The sequence below is a fragment of the Chaetura pelagica genome, unplaced genomic scaffold, assembly GCF_000747805.2.
Source record: "Chaetura pelagica isolate M959 unplaced genomic scaffold, ChaPel_1.0 scaffold72, whole genome shotgun sequence".
In the NCBI taxonomy this organism is placed as follows: domain Eukaryota; kingdom Metazoa; phylum Chordata; class Aves; order Apodiformes; family Apodidae; genus Chaetura; species Chaetura pelagica.
The window spans coordinates 150664-163079 of record NW_009952560.1 but is presented as its reverse complement, the minus strand read 5'-3'; positions in this window follow the sequence as shown (position 1 = coordinate 163079).

Below are 12416 nucleotides of genomic sequence, written 5' to 3'. Positions count from 1 at the left end.
CTGCTGACTGGCTGTGATTTTCAGATACATTGGAACTGGCATGTCTTGAAATGTGAATTCTTTGCAGATGGCTGTATCTGCTCAGCATAGAGCTGTAGGCAAAACTCCACTATGATATTCTGAACAGCTCTCCCTTTGTGTAGCTCTGGGGCATGTGAGACAGGGAAAGATGTGAGCAGAGAGACATTTGCAGCCCCAGTTCTGCTGTCTTCCAGATGGGCCAAGGCTGATCAGTGAAGCTGGGCAAATTTCTGTAACAGCCCTTCTGCCTGTGATAGTCTCCCAGTTTGAAGGGTATGGACAGATCAGGATGTAAATACAGTACAAGGAGCATTGGCTGGGCTAAAGTTCCTAGCCTCACAGAACTCACTATTTTGAAGACACCTAGGACAGCCAACAACTGCTGCAATTCTACATGCACACCACTTTCTATTAAATACAGAACTGAAAAGGACCACGTGGATTCTTTGATAGCTTGAACACCTACACAAAATTATTAGCAAGTCCAACATCTTGATTATTCTTCATGGAAACACTTGAATGCTTGTCATTCTGATGTTTTGAATTTCCTATTTTAAATGTGAATAGTTTAGGGTAAATTACAGTGTTTATGGTTGGAGGGGAGCTTTTTTGTTTCATGTTTTGGTAAAAGACAATACAACTGAACGATGCTTTTGAATTTGGAGGAATATGCAAACTTCAGAGCTGTTGCAGAACTACAGAATTAATAGGCTGACACTGAAAAGAGTTTCATGGATAGGAGCTGAACACATTAATTTCAAATAGCTATGACTACAATTTTTTAAAGAAGAAACAACCTGAAGTACTTAGATCTAATACTGTAAGTTCTGACTTCCTTTGGCTCAATGAGTATGTGGAGTAACTCCACGAAACCAAGGGAAATACTTTTTATTATGCTGATTGTAACGGGCAAAATCTGACCTTTTGAAAAGGATTCTGGGAAGCTCAGATGTGGATTGCATCTACTCTTTTCATCCTTGTAATTTAAAATCCTAAGTGCTCTATATGGTTTAAACAGAAATCTCAGACAGAGGAAGCATTTTCATCTCTACTTCATGGGGGAGGCAGACAGATGAGATGATTTGCCCATAGCAATACTTTCTGAAAGAGACAGAAGCTGAACCAGACTGGTCCAGTCTCAATGTCTCAACCACAGGGTCATCCTTCCCTTCCTTGAAATGGTTTCCAAAATCACGATGATACTGACTGGAAGCCAGAGCAGTGGAAACAAGCACTCCCAATAAATCACAAGCTACAGTTACGGGCTCTTCCCTTGCGCTGGTTAAAGTTTCCAAATACTTCCTTTATTTCTTCAGGGCATAAGAACATATTCTGACTTGAAGAGGGGACAGATTTACCAAGATTAATCTGTTGGGTTTGAAAGCCATTTTCAATTTTTGTTGAACAGGATTTTCCCATGGGAAAGAAAGCAAGCATGCTGCTGTGTGCCAACACCTCCTTTCCCTGTAACTATTATTTTATTCATAGGGAAGAGGGGGATTGAACTGAGCAAAGAACAACCAGAAAACTGAACTGAATGGTGGCAACATGAGCACCTGAGATGTGAGAGACATCACGTTAATCCACTGGCTCTTTAGTCCAGCTAACTGACCTATTTGATTCCTGGTGCTTGGCCACTTTCCTCTCGTGGCTTAGTGTTTTCCTTTGAGTTATTCCAGCTAAACTCCATGTGAGGAGGGCTGCTGCAAACTCCTTGCACTAGTGTAATCCAAGTGACCAGAAACTGCAAAAGCTGGCAACTCTCCTGTGGAGTGTTTGGAAATATATTGGCAATAAAAGGAGTTGAGAATGAAAACAAGGAAGGAAGCAGGAGAGGCATGCAGATGGCTGTTGGAGGACTGGTGTCACTCTACTTCAGGCACAAACAAATTCATTCCTGTTTCTTTAGATAGCTTTGCAAAGAGGATGTGCTGGTATTACTTCCTGACACTGGGGGGTTGTTATCAGTGTGTATGGCAGCAGGCAGCATTTCAGAGAGGCAAAGGTAAACTGGTAGTCATTCCCAAATACAGACAGATCCAACTTTCCAACTGTCTCTTCATGATGATCAAGCTAAGACTAAAACTTCCATTTCTTCCTTCAGAAGTCCAAGCTCTTGTAAGAAATACCACATGGGTGACAGGGAAATGTTTTATTTTCTTAAGATAATTATTTTCTATGTTTTTTTATAAGTTCTTTCCTTCAGAGAGATCTGCCACTCCCCTATTATTACGCTCAGAAAATAGAATGGCACCAATTTCAGGACCCACAGTTAGAATTCCTGGCTTCTCAGTCAGAAGCTGTGAATCATCTGCTATTCAGTGATAAGCAGGTCACTCAGCCTTGTGGCTTCTGCTCCAAACGTGACCATGAGCTACTTGAGGTAAAGGGGAGTTTCTCCCCTGGTTTGAACTGGACCTACTTACAGCCACACTGAAAAGACCAGTGCCCTGTGGAAGTATGAAGTTTTTTGTGTCAGCTTTGTTAACTCACTCTTTTCTTCTAATGAAAATAACTTACAGTGAGGGGTGCACAGAGATCACTCAAATGGCAAAAGCTGGGTTTCTTCCACCTTTCATGAACGGACTGGAGTGAGAAAATGTACAACAAGCTCTGATTTAGCAAAATACTTAAGCCTGTGCTGGTTTGTGCTCCTTTCCAAGGCAGCACCTGAAAGCGTGCTTAGGCAAAGCCTGTGCAGTAGCAATTAAAATCAGATATGAACTTGACTTCAATGTAAATGTTTCTGTCAACACTGACTGCTGCAGCACTTAAGTATGGACTTTAAATTAACTCTATGATTATGCTATGTCCTGAATAAAACCACTTTCCTGTGCTGAGACCTCTGTCCTTATTGTGATCAAGTACTCAGGTCTCATCAGGCAATACTCCCCATCAGAAAACAATGGGGACTTTCACCCTGTGAACTGCAGGAGCAGGTAGTAGCCAGGGCCAGGTGACCACTTCTCAGCTGGCTAAATTCTTTGATTTAGCAGTGAGAGCAGAAGTAAAGGAACACGTGAGCTGCTGGATCAGGTAAAACTAAGCTCAAATATGAAGGAAAGTGGTAAGGGTTTACTTTTTCCTTTCCTGTTCATTTGTCTGCCATGAATGCAAAAGGCTTCCTATTTGGTGCTGTGGGGTGAGAGCCAGATTTTTCAAAACTTTGGCTCAGCTCCTGCTAGCATTTATGTTCTGCTTATCTTGCTTCCGGTGCAAACCATTTCCAGAGATGGTGTTATTGAGAAAGTCAATGATTGGGAAGAAGAGTTAGCACAAAACCAAAAGACTGGATTCAGATGCTGACAAGAACTGGCCATGACCATTCTCTCTCCAGACATTATCAGCAAGATTAGAGTGTGCATTTCTGCAGAACTGGGGCAGCTGAGCCCTGCCAGGCTAGCTGCTACTGACAGAAACAGGGTAGTGAGACAGGCTGTGCTTTCTAGCACTTTCTCTCTAAGGAGATCTTTCTAAAATCAGAGCAATGCCATCCATTCCATATACCTGCATGAGCCGCAGCAGCAGGCTAGCTCTTCTCTGCTGGGAAGCAGGCAGAGGATCAGGATTGCAGCATGCCCACATCAGACCAAAGCTGTACAATGCTGCTCAGGAATAAAAGCTTGACCACTGCAAAATGAGAATCAGTTCAGTGGTGGATTTCTAAATCACCATGTTATGTATGTGCCCTGATTCAGTAAGACAAAGAAGTGTGTCTCCAATACTGACTTCAGCACAACAACCCTGGCTGAGTCAGGACTAGTACCAGGAGCTATAACATAACACTGTGTGTCTCAAGTTTTACAGCCCAGGATTTCAGATTGTCTAGACCATATCCATCCTGCCCTCCCAGAACATACTGTAGCACTGAAGCAGGACCATGAAACACTTCAAATGATCAATCAGATACACACCTGACTAGCAATGTCTGCTAGTGCCTGTTGTAGGAAAAGGTTAGTAAAAGGGGCAGGACAAAAGGCTCAAAGGCTTTTTAACAACAAAGGGATATAACCCCAGATTTCCTGGTGTATAGCTTAAAATTGCCTCTATTTGTCTGAAACAATATTCTACAACATTTATACCAACTACCATGACGACATGTTTAGGAGTATCAGACATTAGCAACAGAACCAAAATTGAAATAATTTCTGCCATGTTATGCTTTCAAAATGAGAAACTTAAGTCAAGTGTTAATGTAAAAATTAAGCCCATTGGATTTTATACAGACTTTTACAATGTTTAAGTAGACTGCAGAATATGTGGTTCACTGTCTTCTGTAGGATCACCAGGAAAAGATTTCTCTGCATATACATTCGTGCTTGGTGAGTAGTTTTGGGCAGCAACCATCTCCTGTGTAAGAAGTTAAGTATATGCGTGAAGCTCTGGCAATTTACACTGATTGAGACAAATGTTTCCCTTTAAAGCAAGTTTTGCATCTGTGTGGTGCAGAAAGTTTAGGCTATGTTTTTATTTCTTGCACTCATGCTAATGCATGTTATTAGCTGGTTTGCTCATGGATGCACTGAATAGCTAAAATATGGTATGACTGCCATAATCCACAGCCTGAACAGTATGCAGAGTTCAAGCAAGGATATGGAGAGTACCTGCCCTTAAAGGGGACTTTCAAAAGCAGACGGGAAAAAAAAAAAGGGTTATCAAAAGAAAAACTAAGGTTCTCAGAAACAGCTTAAAGGTATTTTGAGGACATCTCTTCTTAATTCTCTTTCACCTGAAAAACTCCTGTTCGACCAAAATGGTTTACTATTTATAGACATACTATCAAAGATTCCTGGTACAAAGGTCTAGAGACCATCCACATGCTAAGGGGAAGGGAGTATCACTGTGAAATATGAGCAGTACCTTATGGGCATCTCTTCATGCTACCACAGTCAAGGCAACAAAAAACCTGCAACTCCCAAGGGCTCACAAATCAAGACACAAACCTCCTTTATGTCAAGAATTTGTCCTCATAGACTGTAAGTCATCACAGAATAAAAAAAGGCAGTTCTTTTCTTTGCCTTCTGCTTCTTCCTGCTGCTTTTGTTTTCATTTTAGTCTGACCTGCCCTCTCCCTCCAGCCTTTGTTTTAAAAAAACACAATGGACCAGTGGATGCTCTGTCACAGTTTCTCTGTGCCCTTCAATATTTTCCTCTTAAACTTTAATCTCAATGCACTGGCTACCTTGAGACCTGACCCAGTTTTTTACTAAAACCCTTGTTCCCCAGGGACTGCCACTGACTTGATCAGAGCCCTGCACACAGTCGATACTGCAGCTTTGGCTCTCTATCTGCCACACAGAATGAAAGGAAGGGGTTAAGATTTTTAGCTAGTACTGAAAAATAGTGTGCCACTGTGAGCCAGATTTAAAATTGGAATGAAAAATCTACAGATCTCCCTTTGCCTCTTCTCTTCAAAATCCCACTGTTTTTAACTTACATTACATTGTTATAAAGAATTCTAATTAAGAATAGCTAACTAGTGTAATGAAATCTGCTAGACCAGAAACTAAGATCCTTCTTTAAAATCTGTTTCTCTACCAAACAACTTAGGGCTACAGTAATCACTGGGAACAAAGAAAAAATGCCAGACCCTAATCAGCACGCAGCAGGGATGGGTCATGAACACATTTATCTTTCTTCTCACAAGCCTCCCCTGGATAAAGGAAATGCCCTAATACTCAAGGCATCTTGGACACCAGATGGCTGATTATTGGACATTTTATGAAGAGGAAGGAAGTAAAGAGAAACAGCCTGAATTTTCATGGTACTGTAGGGACAGGGGAAAGGAAAGCGGAATGAGGACCTAATCTAAGACTTACTGACTGGGAAGACACTGATTTCAAAGGACTTTGAATCGGAAGGAAAAAAAGGTCTGTGTTTGCTTTCCCTTCTGCAGATTAATTCTCAAATCATCAAACAGACAGAATGATTGACAGGGGAACAAAATGGCCTTTCTATTATCATCACAGTAATGACTTACAGCCGAGACAGTTTTTTGCAAGCTACAGGTTTGAGTTTTTAAATATTTATAATAATGGAGCAAATTTCCTTTAGACTATCTGCAGGCTTTTCATAGACCTGGTCTCTAAAAGCCTGACTCAGTAGAGCAGGAGCAGCCTGTGAGATCAGTAGGAACACCAGAAGCACAGGCAGTTGCTTGCAGAATTCCAGCACCTATGAAGGAATTCAGCAGGCAATGCCAATCTGATGCATTTGGGCTGAACCTCCGCTAACAGTTTGGCCCAGCCTGTTTTAAAGTGTCTCAACATTATAGAGAGCTGTGAAAGACAGCTCCTTCCATTTTTATCTACTGCAGGGCTCTTGCAGCTCTTCTAAGACAGAGATGTTAGTCTATCCAGGCCTTCCTCAGAGATGACTACATAACTGAGAGCTACAGGGCATGTACACAAGAATGCTTAAGAGAGTGAAACTTCACGGGTGTTTCTCAAGTGGAAGATGGCAATAGCTCTTCCCAGAACCCACCATGCACAATGGAGGGACACAGCTACCTCAGATGTGCAGATGAATCTTGTGAAGAATGCGGATATTAGATCTAGTGGTCTCTGTGGCCCTGCTCCACCCATGGAAAGGGATGTGGATTATCCAGCAGGCCTTGCTGATCCCAGGACAGCCTTCTTGCTAGGTATGTGATGAGAGACATAATTAATTGCTTGAGGAATGTATGTGGCCACCCTACTTCTGAGGGTGTCCACACACATTCCGCACATGCAGACGTGGAAGAAGGGTTGCAGAACTGGAAGTGAGGCCTCCCACTCCACAGTATGAGAACTGGTGGTAAAACCTCCCTCCACACAGAAGAAGCTGCACAAGGAAAAGTTTGGTTTGGTTTTTTTTCACGTTTGCCAGCAACACTGGCATCAAGTCAGAGTTTTGCTTACAGGAGTACGACACACAGGACTGTGAGGAGATTTTTATCATTTTGCTAATCAACATAACTACTGCCCAAACCCTGTATGCAGGACAAGCCTTAAAAGGGGCGTGCAAAGCAGCATCTGGACTCATGTCCTTTTTATAGGCCTGTCACATCAAACGAATCCAAGAGCACAGAGTATAATGCGAACAGAAGATTAACCCGTCCAACTCCTTTCCCTTTATTTAAAACAACAAGAAGAAAGGGCTTGGGGGAATGAAGCTAATAGCCATGTGGGATAACAGCTCTGAAAAATATAATGAGAGACCTTGGGCCTTTTTTCACAGAGATGAAAGAGGGGCTGTTGTGATGCAGTTCAGAAGCAGGCTAATGACAGAGGCAGCAGGAGAACCAACTAAAACCTTCAGCCATGCTTCAGACTCAGGGCTGTAATCTCCTTATGCAATACACTTGACAAAGCTCTCCTGTGGAATATGAGCCTGCTTTTTCCACCACAATATATACCCCCCCTCCTCACCAGACTGCGGGTTACTGCACGGTGTTTATTTATTTATTTTTTACTCTTCGAACATTTAACTAAATAAGCTGGTTATTTTGCTGCAGATAAAACAAATATGAGGGAGTTCTGCTTGCAGGGATGGGTATGGCTACCTGAGGGGAAGAGCAGCAGCTCACCTGCTGCAGTGTTTTGAGAGGTAAAGCCGCCTAATTATTTTTTATTACTCCTGTGTTGTTTTGTTAACCAAATATTTGTCTTTTCTCCTCACACACATCAATGCCAATATACAAATTGCACAAGGGGATTATGCCAGCATGAGTCAATCTTGGGTGTGTTTATCCTCAGAGAGACATAAGCCTCTGTTTCTAGAGGCGGGTGTTTCTTATCCTTGTTAGACCTATGAATAACTTTCGCCAACAAAATTTGTCACTTTTTACTGTTGGCTTGTCTGCTGCTAGAACAAACCCTGCAGGCTGGCAGGGCTCCAAGTGGGGTGGGGGCTAACTCCTCTGTGACTAGCATTATTTAGTATTTACATTACAGCAAAGCTTAGAGGCTTCTAGCTGAGATTCAGGCATTGCTGTGCAAGCAGAGAGTAAAAGACACTTCCTGCCCCAAACAGTTTATAATCTAAACAGACGAGACTGGTGATAAATAGCAGAGAAAAGGCAGCATTATTGCAACATAGTTAATGCTGGAGCAAGCCTACAAAACCCATGAGATTTTTCTAAAAATAAATGTTAAGGTTTTTATTTGTTTTATAGACCACTAAAATTTGTATATTCAAGCTTTCTTAAAACTAGAAAGTTTTGGGTTGCCCTAAAAGCTGCAATTCTCAGTTACTCACATGACACCAGGAGGTAAGACGAACCTTCTTGCAAGATGAACACTCCAGTGATCTTCCTTTCAGTACCACTTTGAAGCTCTTTTCTGTTGACCTGTCTACAGAAAACACACAGTGTAACTACATGGCTGTTTTTGTGTGTCCTCCATTTCTGGAGCAAGAGAAAATTATTTTTAAGAGCAACAGTAATGTCTCATTTTCACATCTCTTCCTCCATTATTCTCAGCCTACAGTTAATTTACCTGTACCTGTCCAGGTCTCACTGGCATATACTACTATCAAACCTGTGGATTTGGTGTTCCATCCCTTGCTTTTGACCTTGCCATTGGAACCACCAGAAGACTCCTATTAAATTTCTGGGTTCTGTGATGACAGGTGATACAGAAGAAGGAAAAAATAAGCAGACAGAAAGGAGTGGGTGTTTCACCTGCGCAAGGTGGCCTCTGCTGTAATTTGTGTATGAGGCTCACCGAAGTGCAGCTAAGCAGGGAAAAGCCTGTGGAAGAAATGGACCCATGCTAAAAATTTTCTTAAAGGTGCAGGCCAAATCTTAAACTGGTAGGAAATGGTTTGGCTCAGTTGCAGGCAATGAAGACACTTAAACTGGGGAAAAGGGTGAGGGTTTGTCCCATGACCACCATCTCACCATTTTCACTTTCTCTGTATATCCTAAAAAGAATAACCAGTGGCATGTCTAAAAATAGGACCTCAGTTTCTCAACTTCACAGCAGACAGGCATGCCAGAGCTACTGTGCATTATTGTGCTGCGCTGCAGTGGAAAAGGAATCCTCTTACTCTCTGTGTGGGAGGAAGCCTTTGAGGGGAAAATCATGGATAATAAAGGCCTCTTTTATCTGAAACACCTAACACTTCAGCTCTTCAAATCCCAACACTGCATTTTCTTAAAACAGGTTTCTATTACGTGTTAAACACATCAAATACAGTAATTCAGTCTCATCATCTAAATGCAGTGTTGTGATAGCTGAATGAAATTGGGGCAAGCCAGCTAAAAAGGTAATCAGAGCATCTCATAAAAGCAGCATGTGAAATGCATCAGTGCTTTTCTTCCTTCAGGAAAAAAAAAACAAAGGTCTTATCCTTTTCTCCAGTGAGCTTATGTCACTGAGCTGAAGACCCTTGATATGGTCTATAACACAGGGCTTCCTAGAGGTGATTAGTGAGGTTAGGACTTCATTGTGGTATTTAGTAAAGGAAAATTCTTGTTCCAGAGAACTTGGTCTGTGAGGCAAGAGACATGGGGAGGGGGGCCGAGAAGCAGGGGGGGGAATGGGACCATGGGGAAGAGAAATCCTTTCAGTGGCTAAACCCAGGATTTAACACTTTCCTCTGATCCAGCTTAGGCATCCCACATTTTATTTTTTATTTAAAATGTATTAGTTTTCGATATGCAAAAAAGGCCACTGTCCACTTCACACAGGGATGAAGCACACAATGTGTGGTTTCCCTGATTCAGGAAAAAAGTGGTTGCTTTCTCCTACAGAATGCAGCTCTTACATTAGCCATACACACCCTGTAAAGCAAAGAAAAAGTCCTATCAGGTGCATCAATAAAGGTATAGTGGATGGCACAAAAAAGGTTACCTCCCTGAATCTCTAGGCAAAACAGCTTATTCAGTTTGCTCACATGGTCCTACTAGCGTTGATCAGTCACTATATTTCTCTTTTCAAACCTCTGATAAAGCTGTGGTTTTATCCCCCTTCTCTTTCAGACAAACAGCTGGGATTCCAGAAAACTTGAAGCAACAAGATTGCACACAAAGTTTGTGGTGAAACAACAACCTGAATTTAGTTGCAAATCGATATGTTTTTCATCCAGTTTTGTCTCTATCTTTGTTTTCAAGGTAAAGACTGAAAAAATCACAACAGGATCAACATGGTAGAATTTTAAGTTGTCTGTACAAGATGCAAGATGCTGGTAAATGCTGCTCACTAGGCACAAATGCCAATGAAATTGGAATTGTTTTTTTCCCTCCCACTCTGAGCTTCATTCTCCAATATAAATTCTCAATCCAGACCTCCTATGAAACACAGCATGTTTAATGAATTAAATAAAGACCCTATGTAATAGATGTATGTGACAGTTTAACAGAATCTGTGTTCCATCATAAGAACAGTGTATGGGGGGATGCTCTGTCACAGCTGGTTGTGTGGATCTGGAAAAAGAGATGCACTCCCTGGGAAATCCTGCTGGCCTCAACCATGAAATGATAAAAATTAAACTCCCTCCCCACCCACCTGTTCACAAACGTCTGCTCCTGGTACCTCAGCACCACATCTCTGCAGTGGTCACCCGGGATGACGCAGGTTGCAGCCCTGTGGGACACCCAAGGTTTCAGCCCTGTGCTAACACCCCTCTGGGTATGTTCTGGCATAAGACAATGGCTCCCCTGTGGCTCAGCGTGTGCAGCTCTGCCTCTCCTCTCAGCCTTGCCATGGGAGTCACAGCAGCTAGCTGGAAGGAGAGCAGATCACTTGTGTGAAATCTGCTTCCACAGAGGAGCACTGAGACTCCCCATTTCTCCAGTGAAATGTGACAGCCTCAGGAACAGGCAGGCCAGGGAGCACTGCTGAGCAGGGACATGAACGCATGGCATGCGTGGAGTGTTTAGTCAGCACATTTTTCCACGCAGGCCTGGAGGGCAGTCTTGTGTGCTGGGACTGGAATGCTGCCCACTTATGGTAGCCAGTTAATGAGGCCGGCACTCCCAACGCTGTACACAAACACTTGCAGAGAATGCCAAGTATCTCATGATGCACAGCCCACAATTTTCCTAGTTTGCTTCCTTTGCAATACACTTGGTTTCTTGTCTATTAGCAAATGGATGTTCTTGGGAGGGTATACAGAAAATGTCTACAAGAGTAACACTGCTATCAGAAGTATTTCCCAGTTCCACCATCACCTGTATTTGAGGTGTCAGTCTGTTAGAGGTCTACAATCTAAAACTTCCAGTGCTAAACTTCCAGCACTCTTGAGAGGGGGTAGATAACGATCATTTTTCACAAGGTCAAAAATAGGGTGGAAATAAGCAAAGTGAGTTTCCCAAAACTACAGGACTCATCAGATGGCAAACTAATTAAACCCTAATCCAGTAGAGCCCTTAGTGCATATGAAATTTACAGTATGTGAATAATGACAATGAAATTAAATACTTAACCTGACCCACATTCTTAAGAAATTTTCTAAACAGCATATGCCACACTACTTGATGCAAACACACACAAACTAATGTGGATACCAGTATGCACCTAACCACGAGAAAAACAGCTCAGTGTCAGCTCATTTGCCCTGCTCCACTGCCTCATGTCCTGTATTCATAGTTTTCCTCTTCTTTTTTTTTTCTTTTTTTTGCATAAAGCTCTCTTCTGTTGCCACATGTGGCTCAGATGTCATTTTAGCTTTTAAAACCTGGTGTCAATCTACTCCAAATTAAGGAGGCTACCTTCTTCTGTTAGCAGGATGCAACCAAATGGCCTTTCTAGATCCCTCACATCAGATGAACAATCCTTCCAACAGCTGGGAGATGCACGATTCCTGCACTGGCATCTCAGTTCTGTGGGAGTTCACCAGTTAGGACGTGCAACCAAAAACACCAGTGATGCAGTTCCCTGTACCATTTTTCTAGAGTTTCTACTGCAAAAGCTGAAACCACAGTGGTTCCATGAGGCTGTAATAAATTCCCTCCTACTCATGATATGAATGAACCCACACAACTACTGCGCTCAAGTGTTTATATTCACTGAAAGATGTTTATAATGATGCCCACTTCATGTACTAGACCTGCACTTATTCTTTGCTAAGAAAATGTTTATGTCAAATAAAATGGGTACCTGATCAATTTATAGAACATTTGGGAAAGGCTATTTTAGCAAAACTCTCTAGGGCCTTCGTGACTTGTGTACAACTTGGGCCAGTGTAATGGTGGAGACATCACCAGTGACAGACTCCAGCCCCAACAGCTCCGGCTGTGCCACGGCTGCTTCCCTGGGACTGAACACACGCACTGCCGTTGTGACGCGGCTTTTAACCTCCAGACCTTCAGGCCCTTGTGGCACTTCGTGTCTGCAGACACGCAGCTGGGCTTGTCTCGTGTTGTGCACAGCGCTCCTCGCAGCTCCAAGAGGCGTGAGGGGCTTGACTGG